This window comes from Phyllostomus discolor, chromosome 7, assembly GCF_004126475.2.
Source record: "Phyllostomus discolor isolate MPI-MPIP mPhyDis1 chromosome 7, mPhyDis1.pri.v3, whole genome shotgun sequence".
In the NCBI taxonomy this organism is placed as follows: Eukaryota; Metazoa; Chordata; class Mammalia; order Chiroptera; family Phyllostomidae; genus Phyllostomus; species Phyllostomus discolor.
In genome coordinates this window covers 34,076,848-34,101,182 of record NC_040909.2, presented here as the reverse complement: position 1 = coordinate 34,101,182, position 24,335 = coordinate 34,076,848, and positions in this window count along the sequence as shown.

Below are 24,335 nucleotides of genomic sequence, written 5' to 3'. Positions count from 1 at the left end.
GGATTCTCAGCACTATTCCCTTTGCGTTTGATTATTAGGTTAAGGGTGTTATCTTCTCCATCAGACTGTGATGTCCTTGAGGGTGGGGACCATGTTCTTTTATATTAAAAATCTGGGCTTCTCAGGGAGTTCCCAATGAAACCACTCTTCTTCTCTATCTTTTTTCTCTCTCCTTGTAGTTACATGTGATCTTATAGTTAAAATTTCATTTTTAAAGCCTCTTGAGCTACATTTCCTTGCAAAGCACAGTTCTGTAGTTGTAGCAATCTTTCTGCAGAACATTCAATGTTTAATTTCCTAAAGTCTAAGGCACTGCTCTTTGGTTCACATGAGTGACATGATGGGGAATTTTTTTTCCTCATGTAGATTAGCAAACTCAAGATAGGAATTACACTTATTTTTTCCTCTACTTTCAGTACCAGGTAGTTGTCCAAAAGGCATTCCAAATGTTCTCTTTTTAGTAGAACAAGTCTTCCCTTTGGCCCTAGATAGCTAAAGACTCTATTGCTTCCCCATCTTGCCCAGGTGCCAGGGATTCTTTGTTAACAGATGACCATTGACTGGTGCAGCTGAGCTCCACACCATATCTACGTCAGGCTGAGACACAGCTCCTTTCAGAAAGAATGAGAGAATATTTGAGCAACAAAATTCTCATTTTTACTTGGAACAGGTAGATGAGTTTACGGATAGATGATTATATCCAGAAAGATAGTGTATGGAAAAGATCTTGGGTTGGTTCACAGGATCAAGGAAAGAATGGATTCAGATCTCAGGAAGGGCAAGAGCCAGGACAGGACTTTCAGGAAACCTCAGTGGCAGGATCTAGGGCCCACCACTTTGTTCACTCCACTCCATGACTCCAGTCTCTGGTTACACAAAACTTTAACTTTCAAATTCCAGGAGAGACCATTTGGCCTAGCTTCAGTCAGGGGTCTCTCCTTCAAACAATCCCTCTCACATGCTACATACGTAGTTGCTGACTTGCCCACCTCTTTGTTTGGGGACATTCCTAGAGGAGGGAGATTTGTTGTGAACGGGGGAGCCACCACTCTAGTTGGTGTCTACTACAGTGGATGCTTGCCTCCTTGCCCCAAACAGATTAGCAACCAGCAAGGAAAGGAAAAACTCTACTCAAGACTCTCTCAGACGCAATGACTGTTTCATCTGGTAAAAAGTTACAATATCAAAGGAAAAAAAATCACCAACCTGTAATTTTCTGGTATTTATGATGCTATCTTCTTTTACATGCTTACCTAGCATTTTAAGTTCTGTTATTTAACAGGCTAGAAATTCATGAGGCCAAGTATTTATTGCAATACGCAAATTTTATGTACCCAAACTGTGCAGCTGGGAATAAGCATTTTCTTAAAACATAGTGCAGCCCTCAAAAAAAAAAAAGACTCTAAATCAGAAACCCCCAGGGATTCTTATCCAACAAAAGAGTTCAGGAAAAAATTGTTTCTGAAGTCACTGTAGGATCAGGGTCAGGGAAGGCACTCTTTCTTTTATTTCTTCATTGATTATTTTGTGAGCACATACTCTATGTCAGGCACTATGCTAGGCACCAGGATTCCAGAATGATCCAGATGAATATGTGTCTGTCCTTGGAGATCTTATGGTGTACTGTTTAACTAACAATAACACTCATTGGTCTCCAGTGGGGATTATGGGGTATATAAAATCATATATCAAGATCACCCGACCTCACTGGGGAAGATTATTTGAGAGGGGCTGAGACCTGAGAGGAGTCACATGAAGCCATGTGAAGAATAGGACAAGAATGTTCCAGGCAGAAGGAACTGTTTGGGGGTGGGGGGAGGCCAGAGAGATCATGAGGAATCCAAATTGCTTTGTGGGTCTAGAGTTGTTGAAGTATAGATACCCAGGAAGGCAGTGTGGCAACACGAGAAAGGAACCAGATCAGGGACAGCTTGAGTTAGAACTTTATCCTGGGGACACCAGGGGCTCTCTGAAAGTTTTAAACAGGGGCTACCTTCAGGATGTGGTGAGGAAAAGGACTGGGGCTGGGCAGCCCTGGAGGCACATAGGAACCTAGTAGAAGACTTCTAAAAACTTAATTGACCCTTTTCAGAAAGCTCTTCTGAGAGCTAGTGTTTGCCTCTCTGAGTTGTAGGAGAGGTTCTCTGGGAGTACTGGAGACCCTGGAATAGGAAGGGGTGGCTGAGGCCAAGGCCGGGCCAGAGAAGGGTGTAAGGAGTTTCTTGCAGTCGCTATGAGACTCCATATGCTGATATAGGACAGACCAACAGAACCTCAGTCCAGACCTCTTCTTAAGTGTCTTTGTAACCTGCACTGCTTGCCTTGAGCTCTTGGCCTCTTCCATTCAGGGGAGGCTCCTGACACTGAGAGATATGCCCAGTCCAGGTTCAGGCCTGGTTGGAAGCCCAGGATAGGCACAGCCTCTTGGCAGCATCCCTCCATCACTGCTGGGGGAGGTTCAACAGCTGGTCTTGTTCCTGCTTCCTCCCCAGAAATTTTTTTTGCTTAGTTATACCAAAAAGTGACTAATTTTCCAGTTCACCTCTCATTTATTTCTCTGAGGACAGTGATTCTTTGTTTGAATGACCAGATTGACTTGTTTTGTCACTCATTGAATATTTATTGAGCACATGTGGGTAAAACTCCATGTAAAACCTTTTAGGGGGTGTTAAATGAATCAGATGCAAATCTTTACTTCAAGGAACCTGATGTCATATATGAGAGACAAGACACATTGATTCAGCGCATTTACTGAGGAACCACCCTGTGCCAAGCTCTGTACTCAGGGGTTCCTGAGACACAGCAATGAACGGCCACTCTCACAGAGCTCATGCTAAAACACAAAGCATGCACCAATGGCTGAATGTGTTCTTTGAAAAGTCAGCACTGAGATTTCTTGGAGGGTGAGAGAGCTGTCCTTGCCATGAGAGCTGTCCTTGGAAGTTGAGCCTCCAGGTCTTTGGCCATCGGATGCCAGGGCTTTTGGGGAGGGAGCAGCTACTCAAGATGACTCATCAGAGTGATTACCTCTGGGGATTGAGAATGGCAGTGAAGAGGTCTTAAGCTTTATTTGTAGTGTTTCAGTCTCTTAAAAGGAGAATATATTCATGAGTTATTTAGGGATTAGAAGTGTATACTACAAAGTAAAAATTGGTCAGTGCTATTGACAGACAGAGCTGGAGTCCATGGGATGCAAAGTGTGGAAGGGGACACCTCCAGCTGGGAACAGAAGAGGAAACTTTGTGAAGGAGGCAGTTCCCAGTTGAAGAATGGGCCAGATCAGGCCTTGTTGAGATGGAGTGGGCAGAGACAAAGGCATAGGACTAGGAAAATGCAGGAATGACTCTGTGAAGGTGAAGATTAGGGGTCAGAGAGAGAAGTTAGATTAGGACCTAGTCTTTGGGGACCAGATTGAGGGCTCTGGAGGCTCTGAAGCAAATGAGGGGCACAGTAGGGCCGGTAGTCACAGACAATGCAGTAGGTGGGAGTCAAGCTGGGTGGCTAATACAGTGAGTGGCCCAGCAGGCCTGAACTGGGGCAGCGGTTACAGGCAGAAGGGGATGGAAGAGTAAGGCCCTGAGGGTGCAAAATGCTGGTAGAGATGTGATCTTTGGCAGGTCATACAGTTCAAGCTAAAACCTTTACCCATCTTCTTAGAACAGTTCTTACCTCAGCCTTAAACACTGTGGGGCAAGATGAGCTCTGAAGAATGCTATGCTCTTTAAACTGACACTCTCAAGAAGAGCCTTAGTTTCCTTGAAAAATTCTTTATTAATTTAAACACCACGGCTTTCTGTTAACACTAAGAAGAGATTATAATATTCCAGTGGGACTTCCTTTGCTTAACATGAAAATAAACCTGACAGAAGGATTACAAAACTAAACACGGACTATTACAGGAAACACTAATCACCTCCCATTCTTTCTTCTCACTCACTAAAACAACGATTTAGACAAACAAAGAAGTGGAGAGGAGGGAGCAGAGCTGAAGGGTGTGTGGCTCTGCTAATCCCTGCTGCTTTGATAAATCTGAAATTGGATCATTTGACATCTGAGGAGTGGGAGGTGTCACTCAAGGAGTGCTTTGCGCTGGGTTACCTCAGGTAACTCCGATTTGCCTTTTGAATAAAACAGCTTTCGACAGAACATATAATTTTTCTCTGTGAAGCCACTGTGGAACCCTCCCTTTTCCTTCTCTGGCTGGGGTAATTACCCCCCCTCTGGACCCGGATCCCCCTGCCCCATTAGCACATCTGGGCTGAGATGGCTGTCTGTAGGTGGGAAGCCCAGTGAATTCAGGGTCCACAAAGAAAACACATTCAGTGCCCATCCTGACTTGCCCAGTGCCTGTGCTTATAAAATTTCCTCAATGAGAAGTTGATTTGAGCAAGAAGAGGGGACAGAGGAAGAGGGAGGAAAAGAGAAAGGATGGGTGGTTCCATCAGCAATATTCTGGACCCTGGATTTTAATGTGACAGTTAGCTGCTATCCCCACCTCCCACCCTGTTCCTTCCATCAGCAACTTCTCTAGAACATCATTTGGAAGGGTCCTTATGATGTAGGAATTCTTACTAAAAAACCAGGAAGGCCTCAGAGTACATGAATGAATGAGATGCTGTTTCCTAAACAATGAGCCTGAACATGCACACATTCACATCGGTTATATAAATGAATACTGACATTACTGGGTTCTCCCATATTACCTACCCACCCTCCCTGTCACACCTTTCTCTTTCTCTGTGACAGGTTTGGAGCTTATAGTTCCACCACAGTCCTGGTTTTGCCTCAGCTGTCACCTTGCTCCTGCATCCTATGTTGTCAGTCTCATTGTGATTAATGCTGACTAGGCAGTTGGATCCTGGGTCTAAGGCCTGATGTCAGAAGTGCAGGAAACTTTCAATCCCCATGTGCATTTTCATATCCTATTTATTGTTGCTGCTGACACCCTGCCCTTCCTGGGTGCATGATTCCTCTCCAGCCAGCCCCCACCTGTGGGTACCTGAACTGCCTTCTCTCAGAGCTGTGTTAGACTACCTGGGCTTTGGGGGGAAAAGAGGTTTCCAGTTTGAATGTCACCTCAAACAGTTTCCTGCATTTCTGTAAAGGCCCTGGTTTCATGCAGTTCTTGGCTGCCTTATCATCTGTCAACCCTGTGTGCAGTGACTTAGTGTGAGTGTTTTATGTTTACCTGCACCCTGTCATAAACTTTCCTCAAACATGTGTCCCTAGAGTCAGGCAAAAGTAAAATAACCTGAAAACAAAAAACAAAATGTGGATGTTTTTAAGCTTTTTGCCATTCAAATCTAAATAAACAAAACCAAAAAACCAAAAAAAAAAATAAACGTTGTTAGTTTCTGGAAAAAAAATACATCTTCATTAAGAGTAATTATTAAGCTTCATTAAGAGTAATTATTAATTCACAAAATGGTCATTGTTCAGGAGTGCAATTCTAAAAAAATAAGGGCTTGATGGAAATAATCAAGAAAATTAAAGAGATTTGGATCCTCAAAATTAAATTACTAAGATTCCACTTAGGAATTGAGGACCTATGTGCTAATAAGACTCCACAGTGATTTCTTATCCCGTTTGTTTTAAACTGCGGATGAGTCTCTATGGGATCCTCAGAGTGCATTGTAAACCTGTTTTTTGGTGAGTGTAGTAAGGCTTATGGCCAGCAAATAAGAATTGAACTCCTCTATCTCCTTTTGTGCCCCATCTTGTCTGTAAAGAGAGAACAGCCCCAAGGTGTCCCTGAGCTCTGAGCCTGGAACAAGTGGGAGGACTGTGAGTTACTCCAAGTGAGTAAGGGTTTCCTGTTCCATGTATGTTTGGCCCTGGAAGGAAGTCTATTATGGACTGATTTGTGTCCCCTCCAAATTCATGTACTGAAGCCCCAACCTCCAATGCAATTGTAGTTTGGAGGTAGGTCTTTTAAAAAGGTCATTGAGGTTAACTGAGGCAGGCCTTGATCCAACAGGGCTGAGTCCTTGTAATAAGAGGAAGAGACTACAGGGAGGCCTGTGGGCAGAGAGGAGGCCTTGTGAGGACTCAGCAAGAAGGCATTATCTGCAAGATAAGGAGAGATACCTCAAGGGAAACCAAACCTGCCAACATATTAATCTTAGACTTCCAGTCTTCAGAACTGTGAGTAAATAAATTTCCCAGTCAGTGGTATTTTGCTATGGCAGTTAGTTTGCTATGGCAAACTAACACAGGGCCACACAATTTTCTCTGCCTTATAGACTTGCAGAGCTACTGGGAGGTTTTATGTGGACCAGAGCATCTCCATCTTCTGAAAGGAGAAAAAATTAGATCTTGCAGTTTTCTATCATCTGGAACTATCCAGAGATTTCATGGCCTGTCTATGGAAATAGCTTTCTGTCTCTAAAAGTAGGTGTCTGCTTGGTAGAGATTTTGTAGTGGGACTCTGAGAATCAGCCAAGGGAGTCTCACTAGGACTGCATTCTCTCCTAGAGGTTCTTTGAAAATGTGAGTGAGTGCCTTTGGTTGTTATAGTGACCAGGTTGATGAAACATGTGTAGGTAACCAAGTTTCTTTCATGGCATATTCTAATGTGGCAAGTTCAAAGTCCTCTTATTTTTCTGTTTTAAAAGGTACAGTTGCTCATGAATGAGAGCACAGAATTTCAAATGGAGCCACTCAGAAGCTGTGGCTCATAATGGCTTCATATCTTGTCTTTTAAAGCAATATTCCCAAACTTGCTGGATAAAAAATAATTCCTGTGGTGTTTGTTCAAACAACAAGTTTCCAGATCCCATTCCAGGGAGCCTGAATCAGACTCTCCAAGGTAGAGCTTGAAAAGCTCTTTGTGTGTTTCTGAACCTGGCTTCGCGCTGGAATCACCAGGGAGCTCAATAAAGTCTGATGCCTGGGCTCCGCCCTGGAGACTTAAATGTAGCTGGTTGGGGCTGGGGCTGGATTTTTGTTTTTTAATTATTTTTACTCTATTATGGTTGTTCTGATTTTTTCCCTTTGCTCTTCTCCACCTAGCCCACTCCCTGCTCCCACAGTCAATCCCCATACTGTTGTCCATGTCCATGGGTCATTCATACATGTTTTGGACTAGTCCCTTACCCTTCTTTCTACCATTATACCATTATTCCCCTCCTCTGACAGTGATCTGTTCCATGTTTCCATGTCTCTGGTTCTATTTTGCTCATTAGTTTATTTTGTTCATGAGATTCCTCTTATAAGTGAGATCATATGGTATTTGTCTTTCACCAACTGGCTTATTTCTCTTAGCATAATAGTCTCCAGTTCCAACCATGTTGTCACTAAAGGTAGGAATGACTTCTTTCTGCTGTGTAGTATTCCATTGTGTAAATGTACCACAGTTTTTAGTCCACTCATCTACTAATGGGCACTTAGGCTGTTTCTAGCCCTTGGCTATTGTAAATAGCACTGCTATGAATATAGGGCTGCATAAGTTCTTCTGAATTGGTGATTTGGATTCTTAGGGTATATTCCCAGCAGTGGAATTGCTGGGTCAAAAGGTAGTTCCATTTTTAGTTTTTTTGAGGAAATTCCATACTGTTTTCCATAGTGACTCCACCAATCTGCATTCCCACCAGCAGTGCACTAGGGTTCCCTTTTCTCCATGTCCTTGCCAGCACTTGTTTATTGATTTGTTTATGATGGCCATTCTGATCAGTGTGAAGTGGTATCTCATTATGGTTTTAATTTGCATCTCTCTGATAGCTAGTGATTTTGAGCATACTTTCATACGTCTCTGGGCCCTCTGTATGTCCTCCTTGGAGAAGTTTCTATTCAGGTCCTTTGCCAATTTTTCAATTGGACTGTTTGTCTTTCTAATGTTAAATTGTACGAATTCTTCATATATTTTGGAGATTATATCCTTGTCTCATGTATCATTGGCAAATATGTTCTCCCATATAGTCAATTTCCTTTTTATTTTGATGATGGTTTCTTTAGCCGTACAGAAACTTTTAATTTGATGTAGTCCATTTTTTTTTATTTTTTCCTTTATTTTCCTTGCCCTAAGACATATGTCAGCAAACATATTGCTATGTGGGATATCTGAAATTTTACTGCCTGTGTTTTCTTCTAGGACTTTTATGGTATCATGAGTTATATTCAAGTCCTTTATCCATTTTGAGTTAATTCTGGTGTATGGTGTCACTTGGTGGTCAAGTTTCATTTTTTTGCATGTACCAGTCCAGTTGTCCCAACACCATTTATTGAAGAAGCTACTTTTACTCCACTGTATGCTCTTGCCCTCTTTGTCACATATTAATTGACCATAGAGATGTGGGTTTATTTCTGGGCTTTCTATTCTGTTCCATTTATCTATATGTCTGTTCTTATGCCAGTACCAGATCATTGGGGCCAGATTTCTTAAATCTCTTCAGGTGATGCTGCTGTGCACTCAGAGCTGAGACCCATGGCTCTGTGTCAGAACCCTAGATGATTCTTATCCTGAATCCTAATGGGTCACATGCATTGAGGAATGTTGGCAGAGGCAGGTATGAACTGGGAATGGGAATAAGAAGTGCATCCCTATTGGAGCACTGGGAATATTTGGGCATAAGTTTAATTGGTAATAGAAACTTGAAGTTGTTTCATAGCTTTACTAGCATTCAGTTGAGTGACCAATCCATACCAAGGGTGGGGCGGCTAGGGTGGAGTGCAGGTGTGAGGGGTTGAGGAAGGTGCTCTCCAGTGGGGAGAATTTCATCACTGACATTGTTTAGAATTGGAAGTACATAGTGATAATAGAAAGCAGGTCCATATTTAATCAGCTCTATTATTGCTTTTTTAAAATAATTTTTTAAAATTTTAGAATAGTTTTAGGTTTATAGTAATATTGGCAAGATGATACAGAGCACCGTTTCCCCTGTTGATAACATCTTACATGAGTATGATACATTTGTTACAATTGATGAATCAGTGTTGACACATCATGATTAACTAAAGTTCATATTTTATTCAGATTTCCTTAATTTCTACCTAATGTCCTTTTTTTTTTCTGTCTCAGAATCCCATCCAGGATACCATATAGAGTTAGTTGTTATATGTCTTTAGGCTCCTCTAGAACGTAACAGTTTCTTAGATTTTTCTTGTTTTTGAGGCCTTGACAGTTTTGCGGAGTAGTGGTCAGATATTTTATAGAATGTCTCTCAGTTTGGGCAATGATTCCTGAGAGGAGAGACATGTGAGAGAAGCCCCACAATCACCCCAGCTTACTGGTGGGAGTTTCCAGCAGAGGAAGCTAGAACCTCGAGTCCATTTTTTCCCCTGAGTTGAGAAAACAATTCAGAATTCAGGGAGAGCAAGATTGCAAAAATTCTCAGGGCAGAGTGCCAGGGAAAAGAGCACTGCACAAAGAGAGTGCTCAAGAGACCTGCAGAGGATTCCTATTGCATCTTCAACTGAGTACTAGTCAGGACACCTGCATGAGGATGCCGTTCACACCCAGGGAAAGAACCACTGGAGAGAAGCAGGCAAAATGATCTCTACAGCTCACACAAGGCCATGAATGGTTTGGGTTTCTATCATCCAGAGTCAGGGAAAAGCCTCCTAACACACTGGTCATTGAGCAGAATCCTCTAATCATATTGCCTAAACAGTTGGGTCAAGTTAATCCTAGATTAAGGTGTATTGGGCTCACTGAACAAAGCTTAAAAGGAAGCCTTGAAAAAAAATAATTTTTTTCTCAAGTAATTTAACTGTTTCTCTGAATAAGGACCAGAATACAAAAAGAAATAAAAAATTCCTTTGTCTAGCAACATAAAATCACAATGTCTAATATCTCATAAAACATTACCAGCATGCAGACAAGCAGGAAACTATAACCCAAAATTAGGAGAAAAACAAATCAATAAATACAGATCCAGAAATAGCCCGGATGACAGAATTAATAAGCAAAGACATTCAAGCAACTCTTATTAATGTATTCCCTATGTTCAAGAAAGTAGCAGAAACTGTGATAAGGACAACCATGGAAGATTGTTTTAGAGCCCAAATTGAATTCTAGAGCTAAAATATATAATGCCTGGGATGAAAAATACACTGTATGGGAGTAACAGCTGGATGTACATGCAGAAAAAAAGATCAGTGAACTTAAAGACACAGTAGCAGGAAGTATCCAAAATAAAACACACAGAGAGAAAAGATTGAAAAAAAGAAGTGTATTGAATTGAGGGTCAGAATCAAGTGGCCTGGTACATGTGTAATTAGGGTCCCAGAGAAATAAGGTAGGGAGAGCACAAAAATAATTGAAGAAATAATGCCTGAACATTTTCTAAATGTGATGAAAACTATAAAACTACAGTCCAAGATGTTTAAATATGGAAGCAGTATGGTACAAAGATGAATATTCTGGACGTGGGAGTAGTCAGATCCAGGTTCCAAACCAATTTGTCAATGTCCTTTGTGACTTAGATGATTTACTTAAGTTCTCTAAGCTTTAGTTTCCTCATCTGCAAAGTAGAAATAAAAGTTATACAAAATATTCATTGTTTCATGTTATTTGACAGAAAAATATTGGCAACAAATTAAATGTCTATAAGGCATGGCTAAATTAATTAAGCACAGCTACAGTGTGAAGTATTACGCTGCTGACAAAAAGAGGAATGTCTGTAAGAATTCTAGTGAAAAGTTCTTTAAGAATGCCACTATGTGAAAAAGCCAGTGACATGGTGTGATTTCACTGAGGTATTAAAAATCTTGTATAGATAGACACAAACAAAGGGGACTGGAAGGATGCTCAGCAAATTGCTTCTGGAAAAAGAATGAGGCATGAGAGAGGGCAAATTTTAAAAAATATCTTCTCATAAACCACTGTATCATTTAAATTTCCTACAATAACTGTGAAATAATTTTTAAATAGAAGTGATATTGTTGTGGGAGTATGCCCCAGCCTACGTATGCTGGTGGAGAAAGAATAAGATGCTTAAAGATCATGTGAACTGGTGATAATGTAAATTTAAAAAAACCCACTCCCTCTGCTGAATATCTTTCTGTGGTCCTCTGTTACTGGGGAATCAAACCCAAACCCCTGAGCACAGCTCTTGGGAGCCTGCATGATCTGGACCTACCTGATTTTTTCTGGGTTTATTTTCCACCACACACACACACACACACACACACACACAAAACAGCTTTTTCCTCTCTTATACACTGGCTACCTCTTAGTCATTTCTCTGAACTTGGATTATTTAGTACATTAGCTATCTGTGCTCTCCTTCTCTCCCCAGAAGAGTTAACCACACATCCTTAGGCTACCTCTTACCAATACATACCACATGGCACTTACTAAACTGCAGCGCTCTGTGTCATCTTGTGTAAATGAAGAGAAGAGGGGTTGATATTCATTTTTGACTCTCAGTGCCTTAGTGCAGGGCTTGGTCTATAGCAGGTACTGAAAAGTATTTGTTGAATAAATGGATGAATGAACAAATGGACACTTCAACTTTATGTACATCTGTTAGAAATGACATTCATAATGAAAGTCTCATCATATTAGAAGTATGAACTGATAACTTTTTAATTGTTGTAAAGAGTTTATCTCTAAGTACAAAGAAAGCAACAAAAAGAACTTTTGGTCTTGATTCAGTTTTGACTTGGCAACTATTAGTTTTCTAGGGCTGCCATAACTAAGTACCACAATCTGGGTGAGTTTAACACTGGAAATTAATTTTCTCACAGTTCTGGGGACTGGAAGTCCAAGATCAAGAAGTCTTTTCTGAGAATTCTTTCCTTGGCTTGCAGATGGCCACCTTTTCACTGTGTTCCTCTGTTCACCCCTGGTGTATCTTGGTGTACCCAAATTTTCTCTTCTTTTAAGGACAATACTCAGATTGGATTAGAACCCCCTAATACCTTCATTTTAATATAATTACCTTGTTAAAGGCCTTGCCTCCCAATATAGTCACATTCTGAGGTACTAGGAGTTATGACTTCAACATATGAATTTTGGGGGATAGAGCAGGGCACAATTCAGCCCATAACAGAAGTGTTGAAAATGGTCATGTTATTTTGGAGTTGGTAATATTAATAGTATCACAGGTGTTAAATGGGTAAAAATGTAAGAAGACATTTAAGACAAAGACAATTCAAATAGAACCACACAGCTGGAAATTCTACACAGGAAGATACAGTTCAACAACTTCTTTTGTGAGATCATCATCACATGTATTCAAGGAGAAGAATTTTTGCATCGGATGAGAATTATGCTCAATAACTTCTCAAGGTCGTTCCAATTCTCAGCTTTTTAATTCTACATTGCCTAGGCCCCAGACTTCAAGGCAGGGAGATAAAATGGAATTCAAATCCAATCTCTCCTAAATAAAATAAGAAGTGAAAAGGAAGTCCTCTGAAAACTGGAGAGAGAAGTAGGAGACATGAGAGGACCAGTGGTGAAGGCAGACGGTGAAAATACAGAGAGCAGTGGGGAGGAGGCTCACTTTGACTCTTGGCACACTCCTGGAAATACTACTAACCACCACAGTTGTACCTAAGAAAGAGGGTTGGATGCAGGTTTTTGAAGCCTTTGTTTATGTGCCAGAGAGGACTGAGCCCTTGCTGTGATCTTTCTCTATTGCTTCTGTGTTGTCTGGTTAATGCAGTCTTTGGAGGCAGGCACCTTCTGACTCTCTGAAGAGGTACACCCTTGCTTGTTCCTATTCAGATCCACAATGTGAATTGGGGTGAAATATCAGCTGCCCATCAGGCTTAATCTCTGTGTTAAGAATCCATCCTCCGAAAGAAATATTGGAACTGTTGGGATAGTGTCTGCAATAACCAAGGCTGTTTTATTATACAATCCACACTGGTTTCCCACCCCACCTTTTATTTTTTTATTGATCTGGTTACTCAGTCATACTAAACATAGAATAAAGTGAAATAAATAAATATATAAAGCTCAGAGTGCACTGACTCTTTTTACTATCAAGCTGGCTCAAATGTTCTCAAAGTTTATCGGAGAGCTTTGTTGCCCTGGTGAAAATAGCATTGTGCAGTGAAACAGAAAATAAGATGTCATGGCAAACTAAACATCTTCACTTTCTGGACAAATATCTGAGTTGACTGAACCATGGAGAGGGGCTGGGGAATGACCAGAGGGAGGACACCCGGCTTTCCTGTCCTATGTTTAGGGCCTCCCCAGGGTTCAGGTGAGTAGGTGGGTGAAATTCAGTAGTACCTGGCCCCTGCTAAACATTCTGGCAACTTCTGGCCAGCTCAAGTCTACACTTAGGCAGCTCCTTTGTATGTTGTGAAAGTGAAGATGTTTACTTTGCCGTGACATCTTATTTTCTGTTCTACTGCACAGTGTTATTTTAACCAAGGTGGCTTCCTCCCTCCCTGATAAACTCACTGGGTCTTGATATCTGCAAATGACTCCCATTAAAATGAATGGGTATCAAAATCACTGTGGGTGTGTGTATGGAAAAGAGAGGGTGAGAAATAAAGGGGAGAGGAGGGAAGAGTCAGATAATCCACATTCACTTATTAACATGTTACTAATCTGTGTATCATCCTCATTTAAAAGTGGGGACAGCACTACTACTAATCCCAGGAGGAATATTATGTGGATTAAATAAAATACCAGCTTCACTCCAAGTACCCCATCCACAAAATCAAATGAGTACCTGGCCAGATGAAGCACCTCATAAATGTTAACAATATTTTATTATTTATAAAAATATAAGGAAGGAAAGAACAAAACAGGAGGGAAAAGAATTTTAGAATTAAAGAACACACAGGAGACAAAAGGTAACCTTATTTCTTTATAAAGATTATATCTATGAAGCCAAGTTCACTCATTCATTCATTCAATAAACAATGGCAAACACCTATGAAACACTAACAAGTATGCAGGCAGGTAAAATACATTCTCAGTGCTCCACTAATATCCCCTTAAGCCTTTTACCATTTCTCCATGCTAGTTCCTTGGATGCTTTTATCCCCAACAGCTAGAACTTGTGCTTTTTTTTAATCAGAGGGCTTCCCTCCGGCTCTTTAACCCCACTTTGCCTGAGGCTGCAGACAGCCCACTGGTGCCTGAGGATTTTCATCCCTTTGAGAGTAGCCTTTGACTGAGGAGTGATACCCTTGTTTTCCCTCCTTCTTTTCTTTGGCCTCCCTTCCCACTCCCTTACTGGTTTTCCTGATGACATATCCTAATGAATCACTTTAGCATGAATTCTTAATCTCTGTTTACTGGGAATCTAGTTTAATACAATGTTATTCCCTATTAATAATTAGTTATTTTCTCAAAAAGTTTCTAAATTTAAAAGATATTCTCTGTAGAAAATGTATTAGGACTGTTGTTAGAATCCACAAAGCTCATTTAACCCACCATGTGATTAAAATAATGAGCATTTTCGGAAAAACTCTATATAGAACTTGACCATTGCTCTACTAGCAACAAAATGCAATGTAAAGAGTAAAACTATAGCAACAACAACAAAAAGCAGAGTTTTCCTTGAACCTCAATACTTAGGTTGTGAGGGAATTTCTAGGAATTCCCAGGAATATGAAATTCCTGCTAAAACAAGGTCTTTTATTTTTGTTGTCTTTCTTTCCTTCCCTTCATGCAAATGCACTGTAGATAAGCACCACTCTTCTCTCTCAAAGTAATGCAGGGGCCTTTTTGGTAAATAGTATAGAAGCAAGAAGCAAGTTGGAAGACCCTGGAGGAGGGAAGGAAGGAAAAGGATATGCCTTAAGATCAGAGTAGCGATTTAAAAAGACAGGTATCTCCATGCTGTTTTCCATAGTGTCTGGACTAATTTATAATCAAAAAAAGAAAGAGAGAGAGACAGACAGAGAAAGAGATTTAAGAAAATGACTGTAAATGTAGTGGAAAGAGATGTAGAGGGAGGAAATCAAGCAGTGTACACAGAAAGACAAAAAAAGGACAGGTGTATGTCCCCAGTGTGGCTGCCATAGGAGGTTATGAAGAACTCAGGAACAAGGAATTGAGAGTGGAGAGAAATGAATATGAGGCTGTGGAGTTAATTTTTTCTCCCATTTTTTCATCATCTTTATTACTGACACTATTACAGATGTCCCCATCCCCCCACCCCCTGCTTTGGCCTCCTCTACCTGGTCCTCATCTCACCCTCCCTCTGGCCATCACCACACTGTTGTCTGTGTCCATGGGTTATGCATATATGTTCTTTGACTAACCCCTCCCCCTTCTTTCATTCAGTCTTCCTTTCCCCCAACAGATGTCAGGCTGTTCCATGTATCCATGCCTCTGTTTGTATTTGTTGGTCAGTTTGTTTTATTCATTAGATTCCACATGTAAGTGACATCACATGGTACTTGTCTTTCTTTGACTGGGTTATTTCACTTAGCATAATAATCCAGGTCCACTCGTGCTCTCACAAAAGGTAAAAGTTCCTTATTTTTTATGGTTGTGTTGTAATCCATTGTGTAAATGTATCACAGCCTTTTTATGTCCTGATTTCTAATATGTTATTCTTTATTTTTATTTTTAATCTTTTAAAAAGTTTTTAAATCATTTTTATTGTTATTCTATTACAGTTGCCCTAATTTTTCTCCCTTTGCCCTCCTCTGCCCATCCCATCCCCTGCTTCCACAGTCATTCCCACTGTTTTGTGTCAGATGCTGTATCAGGTACCTTTTATGTTTACCTTCTTTAATACTCACAACAACCATATACAGAAGAAGATATTACTTCTCTGTCTTTGTGTCAGTCAGAAAAACAGGAATCTGCTTAGATATTTCAAATAGGGGGAATTTAATCCAGAAACTGGGTTGTGAAAGTTATAAGGTTTGGAGGGACAAAAGGGGAAGGTACGATACCCAGAACTCCTTGGTGTGTGCTCACTACTGAGATTGATGGAGCTCTGCTGCTGCTCCCATGTGATGGATAGAACCAGCACAACTGCTGCTGAGCAGAAAGCTTGGATGCCTCTCCCTCCACTATTGCTATAGCCATTGATTCAGCTCTAGTAACCACTGTCACTATTGCAGGGACCTGTGGCTTTGGCTGTAGCAATCACCATGATTTCAGGAAACTGATCACCAGCAGTAGCCTTCAGTTCCATGGCTAGATCTAGAAGCAGGGAAACAGCTTCTGTCTTCCACCTGTCTTCTAATCTCTGGTCAATGCCTCCTGCTGGCCAACATTAACAGAAGTCTGCTGGCAAGGAAGTGTGGGAAATATAGTTTTCAAGCTTCCAGCTCTGGTGGTATATGTAGTAGAACAAATGTAGGGCCAAGAGGCAAAGATAATACCCAGAACAGTTAACCCCTTTGGCTATTCAGCATCTATATGTACTTTTCTACTCTTAAACTTTCACCAACAATGTCAACAATTCATGTTTCCACTTAAGACAGTGCAACTATCCCTTACAAACTGATATACTTTACCCTATTTCTAAAAGAAGAAATAAGTTCAAGTGATTATCCATCTCTATTATGCATCTCAATTGACCCAATCCAATATTTTGTTCATTTTCCTTAATCTAACAACCTTATAATCAATTTCCATGTTAGAGTTTTGCCAATATAAATGAACAAAATCTTGCAATTATTTTTAGGTATATAAGGCTGTATCCTTTAACGCCAGACTTTAAACTTTTGCCCCTGGAATTTCTGGAATCTGATACTGGTTATGAGCCTTCAGGCCATGCAAGGTGGAGAGAATAAATCTTGAGGAGAAGATTCTGCATCCTCATGTAAGAGCTGCCTCAGATGAGGTGATTAATAGGGTCCTCTTGCAAAGGAAGACCAATCTTCTACACTGGGGGAGGAGGGATTGCTCCTACTGGCAAGGGGACTTAGGACACCAGGAATGTCTCATATTTGCATGAGTCTATCCAAATGGCCCCATTCCAATTCTCAAGGATCCACCCAGTCTTTCCAAATCAATCCTCAGACTCTCACATGAAAGATCTGATGGGTTCATGAACTCAAATTATTCAATACATTGTGATTCTACAACATGTGGGGTAAAATTTTAGTCCTGTGGCTGAAAAAAATAAGAGATTCCTCTAGTACCATCACAGAAGCTCTCTGGTTTTGTAACTAGACTTTAAGCTGAGAGATGAAAGCACCAAACTTGTAATTTTCTTTCTGTAATGTCTCCAGGAAAGTCAGAAGCCAGCATTACACCCACAGTCTTACAGTCATCACACCCACCATTGCCCCCATTCTGTTGTTACAGTAACTATTGCCATTATTGTAACAAACCATAATTGCCTTTGGGAGCAATTGCTGCTGTACTGCTGCCCCCACTTCTGGAGTCAGAAGCAAAACAATGACTCTCTTTTCCTGTTGCCTTTCATTTCCCTCTAATGTCTCCCATTGGCAGAGACTAACCTGCACCCAGCTGGCCTCGGGGTTTAAAAAAATGTCATTTTTTAGGTTTCCTGGTTTGGCAGTACAGAGTAGGACTAAAAGGCCCATCATTGGGCTGAGAACCAATGAGTTATTATTATCATACCCATTTTAAAGATGAGCAAATGGAGGCAAGAGAGCTTAAGTAACCTGCCCAGAACATAATAAACAGAGGTCATGACAAGAGATCAGACATCTAGAACTCTCTGAATGCAAGTTCTGTGGTCTTTTCACTACACAATATATTTCCAGGAACCAGTTGTCAGAGTCTGAAAAATAATAAGGAGCTGTAATTTGAGCATTTTCTCCCTCCTCATTTTATTTTATCTCCCAACTGATTTGGATATGTCAATAGGCCTCTTTGCCATCATTAAAAGTTCAAATTATATCATTAAAGGTTCAAATTACGCAGGGATGGAGAAGATGCTGTATGCATTAAGAAGCAACCATAGTACAGTAGTCAAAGTCACAAATTGCCTGGCTATGTAACCCTGTGCCCTATGAGCCCTATGACTTATTTTTTGTCTAACCTCAAACAAGTTATGTAACACCTCAGTGTCTCAGTTTTCTCATCTGTATAGTGGTGATAATACTTTCTGCCTTATATAGTTGGTATAAAGAATAAATTAATTAACTTACATGTAACTCATAGAATAGTTAAATCTATGATATTTAATAGAGTAGTTAAATTATGATATTTAATTGCATTTGGCTATTAAGAAGTTCCTAAAAATAGAATGCTACCATCATTGTCTGTATCAAAGCAAATTGTATTTACTAAGAGGTCCACAGAGGTGTGGATCCAAAAACTCTCCCAAAGTGAAACAAAGGCAAAGGAAGACCCAGGTGTTCCCGAGAGAGGAGAGGCCTGAGGGAGAAGATCTGGAGGAAGGTGAGTGTCCACCATAGAGTGAGAGAGCCCAGGCGGCCAGGGATAACTATGGTCTAAGGCCATACTTTGTGCTCAACCCTAGGGGGAGGAGAATCAAAAGAGCCACCAGCCTCCTGGTAACCAAAGGGGTCACTGGCATTGGGTACTGCAAAAAATAGGGGAGAACCAAGAGGAAAGCCATATCCCTTAGATATCCTGGCCAAAATGTGACTGGGTGAACTGTCAGATTTCTTAAAACTTAACCCTGGCAGTGCAAGACTGAGCCTTGTGATTCTGGGTTATAACTGGCATTGGTTATCCCTTATCTCTTATTCCTTTCTTTCATTCAACCGCCATTTATTGAGCAACAACTAATACATCAAACTGAATTGGGATCCTCACATTCTCCCCATTTTACAGATAAAGAAACTGATATGCAGAGAGTTGAGACAAGTTGCTCCACCACACAGAAGATTTGAAGGGGGATTCTTATTTTTCCTAAGAGATGCAAGGGAAAAGCTTTGTTTTCTTAAGCTGTATTCTCTATGGAGTCCTCAGGTCTTCAATGGGGGTAGCAATGGGATAGGAGTGAGATCAGGTTGCTAAAAATTATGTCATATTTACTCAGGCAATTGATCGATGGAGAAAGCATTAGATAACACTCTTCTTTATCAAATGGAACTCTTGCTGCCTTTAAGGAGTTTGGTCTGAATCCTTTTGTTTGCATTGTTTTGTTGTTGAAGAGCAATAAATACTTGATGGTAATGTAATTGGGTTCCCCTGGAAAGTCTGGTAGCCTCTGCTTCTGACCCAGCAAAAAACCCAAAATGCACAAAACTTGCTGCGAGCAGGCCACAGCAGAGTTTGGCTCAAACCTTAGTCCCAGGTAGAGGAAGGGATGCTACTTTCTGCTGGTCCTACGTCTGTTGTATTATTCATGGTACCTGGCCGATTGCACAAGATAGGGTTAAGAAGGTCAGTGCAGCAATAGTATGTTGAATTGGAAGAAGGTATGGGCTGGAGATGGAACCTGTCACACCAGAGTGATTCTTATTGAGAAGGCTTGATTTGATATTAATATTAATTTGATGTTTCTTCCCATCCTCAAGAAATTTGTCCTAGCCTGGAAAGAGAAAGCCTGAATGCTAGCTCCATGCAAAGTAGTAATGCCTGTTGGGTTTTATGGTGCAGTGGGAAGTTGGGGGCAAGAGGAGGAAGGATCAGGTTATCTACAGTCTTTAAGTGTGAGGCTCTACCACACATGTTTGGGAAGGTACAAATAAAGCTTTTAGTTGGAATAGAGCAGGTTCCACATTTCTGCCCAAATGTAGAGTTCCCAAGGATGTCTATCTACTGAAAAAGTATAGGGTCCAACACCCAGGGAGGTAAATGCCAGGAGAGGTATCATCCCCACTTTCCAGCCTCACTCCAGTTTCAACAAGTGATCCTCAACCTGGCTGCACAATAGAATCACCTGCAAAGCTTTTAACAAATTGGATGTGCTTTGGCCCTAGCCCACAATCTCTGAATCAGAATCTCCAAAGTTGGTTCTAGGCATAGGTGTATTCAAATGCTTCCCAAATGATTCTAATCTGCATCTAAAATTTAAACCTCTAGGATATATTATCTTTGAAATCTCTTCAAATAAAGCAAAGAAGATAAAACCTCAAGGACCAATAACCCTCTAACATCTTGCCCTCCACCCTCCCAAGGCTACAGTAATGGGCTCTTCTGAGAGGTATGAAAAGCTGACTCCCAGCCTCAAGCCTGGTTCTGAGTGGTGTCTCTGCCTCACATGCCACTGAGTCTCCAACCAGAACATGCATCAGAATCACCTTGAGAGTTTGTTTAAAACAGAGTGCTGGGCCCTCCCTACCCACTGGTTTCTAAATTCAGTGGGCCTAGGTTGGGGCCTGAGAATTTGCATTTCTAGCTAGTTCCTGGTGATGCTGGTTGGGGATCACACTAAGAGAACCACTGGCAAGCATGGATGAAAGTTTAGCCAATTCAGTTATGAGATCTGTGTCATGCTGAATAGCTGCTCTAGCTGGCTTTTCCAGTGATGGAATTTGGTTCTCACTGGGCTGCTGCTACAGCTAAGTTAGGGCAGCACAACTTGGGCTTGCGCAGTGAATGGGCGTGTGCTTTCAAGCTGGTGGCCAGCAGTGGATGCCAGTGTTTGCCATGATAAACATAGTCCAGTGTCCTGGTTTGAGGTAAATTTGCCCAGACCATACCAGGAAATGGCAGTTGCAAGAACCCGGGGGTTCCTCGCATAATAGAAAACATGCTTTGGTGCTGAAATGATCAATCAAGACCTTATGCTTGGACTCAAAGTTGCTTCTGGAGTGAGTGTGATTTCCCTCAAAGCAGAGCTGTGCCCTTCACATCTATAAGCCTAGTGCAGAGGCTAGGAAGGAGTGGGCACTGAGTAAAGGTTTGCTGAAGAAGGTTACCCGACAGGTGCTCCTCAGGCCAAAGCCTAGCCCCATTCACACTGCTGGACCCTGCTGATATTCAATAGAGCTGACCTCAGTTGGCATTGAAAAGTCAACAAAACCCTCATCAGTCCCTCAGTGTCTGGTTGTCTTTTCCTTTTAGAAGTTTTTGGCATTTCTGCCTCCCACACCACCCTCCCCAACCCCGAAAGTTACACTACACCGGGTGTCTGGTTCTAGCCTATGGTCTGTTAGAAGTGACACGGGATGGGGGTGGGGGGTGTTGCTTTCAGGCTGAGATAGTGAAGAGCCCTGCATGTCTTTCCAAGCTCTCCTCTCCCCTCCTGGCCAGGGTGGAGGTCTTGCATTGAGAGGGCTTACCCTCAGGTGGAAGCAGTTTGGATTGCCTGGTCATGGCACAGAGGACAGCTGCCCTGGGTTGTTAGTTGCCTGACCCACACAAGTGAGAAGAAAAAGTGTTGGGTTCCCGAGATTTGCTCTAGGACTTGAGATTTATAGCTCCTGGTGCCTTGTTTTAAACTTCTGTGTAAAAGGCAGATACTGCCTTTTGGGTTTTAGATTCAACCTGAGGTTCGATTGGCACACTTTGTCTGCTCTCCAGTGAAATTAGGAAGCAATGTGAAGTCATAGTTTGTTCTGCTGTGTAATGGCTGCTGGCGTATGAGGGAGAATGGGCCTCAATGTGCTGCTTCTCCCCCCCCAACATTTGCGTATGTATTATTTATTTATTTATTTCTCAACTGAGGACATTTTTTTTCATTGCTATTTTGGAGAAAGAGAGAGAGAGAGAAAGAGAAACATCAGTTGGTTGCCTCTTGTAGTCTATCAGACCAGGCATTGAACCCACTACCTAGGCATGCTCCCTGACTGGGAATCAAACCTGCCACCTTTCAGTGTACAGGATGACCCTCCATTGGACTGAACCACACAGGCCAGAGTCATTTGCATATATATTATACTTTATCCCTGTAGTTAGCAGGAGGAGAATGGGAGACAGAGGTGGAGGGTAGAAGGGAGAGAAGGGAACTTTCTGAAGGGTAAAATTTTAGGCAACAGTGATCATGTGGGTGTGTGAGAGGAAAAACTACTAGAGAAAGAGGCTGTGATCTGGGGATAAAGGAGATATAATTTGGAGGGATTAATGATCTTCTTAGCACCCCTGAAATTCAATATACTTACTTGTAAGGGCTGTCTTGGAGGCTGGATTGTTATAAAATAAAAGAGAATGCCATATTAGAGCAAAACTGACACGTTTCTTTCCTTCTCCCCAGTCCTGCAAGATACTTACTAACCTGATTTTCCAGAATAGGTCACTTTGCCTAGAGATGTGAAATAACTTGTCCCAGTCACTTAGCTAGAAAGTGGCACAGCACACGAGCCCCACCTCAGTCTGTCTGCCTTCATGTGCACTACTCTCCAGTTCTCTATGTTGGCAGAGGTTGCTTATTTTCAGACAAAACCTAGAAGTCCGTGTTCCTACAGTTCCTGGAAAGAGATAAAGCTGATCTGTTCCCAAGGTCCAGAACATGCCCAGCCCCCCGAACCTTCAAACCCACCTTTGGTCAAAGGTTGCCCTATTTCCCACACTCCCTCTACCCTCAACCGAGATGGTGTCAGAATAAGATGCCCATTTCTTCCTCTTCCCAGGCCAACCCCTTTTCTCTGCAACCCAGGGCTCCTGAGGAAATGGTCCTACACAGTGTACCAACATATTGGGAAAGGGCTATAGGTCCACAGAAATGTTCATCATTGCTCCCCTTCACCCAGCAGCACCCTGGAGCTCCCCAACCACAAGGGTGCCTCTGGCATAAGCAACCTCCTCTAATTCCCTCGGCAAACCATACACACACTATCATCTCTTCATGCTGTCAAACTGGCTGGGGAGTTCTGCTCTGCAACACATTTCATCTGCTGAGTAGAGAAAGAGGCTGTGATCTGGGGAGAAAGGAGATATAATTAATGGATCATGGATATAATGTTTTTATAAATTACAAAGTACTGCAAATAAAACCTGATTATAAATAAAACCTGATCTCTATTTCACTCCTTATATTAAATTAAATTGCAGATGGAGCAAAGATTTAAACATTAAAAAAAATAAAACCATAAAAGAAAGCACTAGAAAGAAATTGTTATAATGAGTGTATATGATAACCATTCTGTGATTTGCATTTTTCTTTTTTCAATTAATAGCATTTTGGATTGCTTTCCATTACAGTATTTAAGGACTTACTGTGTTCTTTTTAATAGCTACATGTGGTTCATCCTAGGCTTGTACTATATTTTACTTAACTAGTTTTCTGCTGATGAATGTTTAGGTGGCTGGCTTTTTTTTTTTCTCTTTCTATTATAAATAATCTTGCAATGAACATCCATACACATATGGGTCACTATCTTTTTCTTTTTTCTTTTTTCACATTTTTTAGTACAATTAGAGGATAAATTCCTAGAAATGTAGTTGATGGGTCAAAGTGTATGTTTGTTTTTAATTTTAATAGCTATTTTTAAATGTAGAGGCTTTAAAATGTACAGAGTCAACTTTATTAATCTTTTCTATTATGGTTTATGGGTTTTATGCCATGCTTAGAAAGGTCTTCCCTTTACAAAAAATTTCCTTCTAGTGCTTTTATGGTTTTGGTCTTTTTAATGTTTAAATCTTTGCTCCATCTGGAATTCAAGTTAATGTAAGGAATGAAATAGAGATCTGATTTTATTTTTTCCCAAATGGCGAGCTAGTTGTCCCAACACTGTTTATTGAAAAATCCATCTTTTTTCTTGCTGATTTGAAATGCTACTTTTATCATGTACAAAACTCCCACCTGTACTGGGTCCATGTTTTTTCCCAATTCTGTTCCTTGTTCCCTGTTCCCTGTTCCATTAAATCTTCCATGTAATCCTAAGCAATTTTTAATTACTGTAGCTTGATTATATATTTTAACATGTAGTTGGGTTAGTCCCCCTCATTACTCTTCCTTTTCAGAGATTTTCTGGTTATTCTTACTTATTTAATTTTGTAGCTATACTTAAATATAATTTTGTTGAATAAAAAGTGCTGCAGGCATTTTGATTGGAATAACACAGAATGTAGAAACCCACTTAGGAAGAATTAATTTCATTCATTAATCTTCCCATTCAACAGGAAGGCATTCCTCTCTATTTATTAAAATATTTTTTTTGTTTTTCTTCAGAAGTAAGTAGAAATTTTTTTCTCATCTTAGCTTTTCACGTTTATTTCAAGGTTTATTCCTTTTGCAGGGGTGATGGGAATGGAAAGGTGATTTTAGTTGCAATATTAAATGGAACATTTTCACTTTAATATATATTTTAACTTTATTATTTGAATACAGGAATACTACTTTTTATATTAACTTTGCAGCCATTTATTTTACTAAGCTCTCCTGCTGTTTCTAATAGTTTTCAGATAATTCTCTTGGGTTTTCCACATATGCAATCATAGAGCCTAAAAATGGTGATACTGTATTCCAAAGGAAAGTCAGCTAGTGCTTTGACATTAAGCATAACTCTGGCTTTTGAGGTATGTGGTTATTAAGCACATATATATTAGCGTACATCTATAGATACACATTTGCATGCATACACACAAAAATCTGCACATTAATCAAGTTAAAGTTTCTATTTATATTTTACTA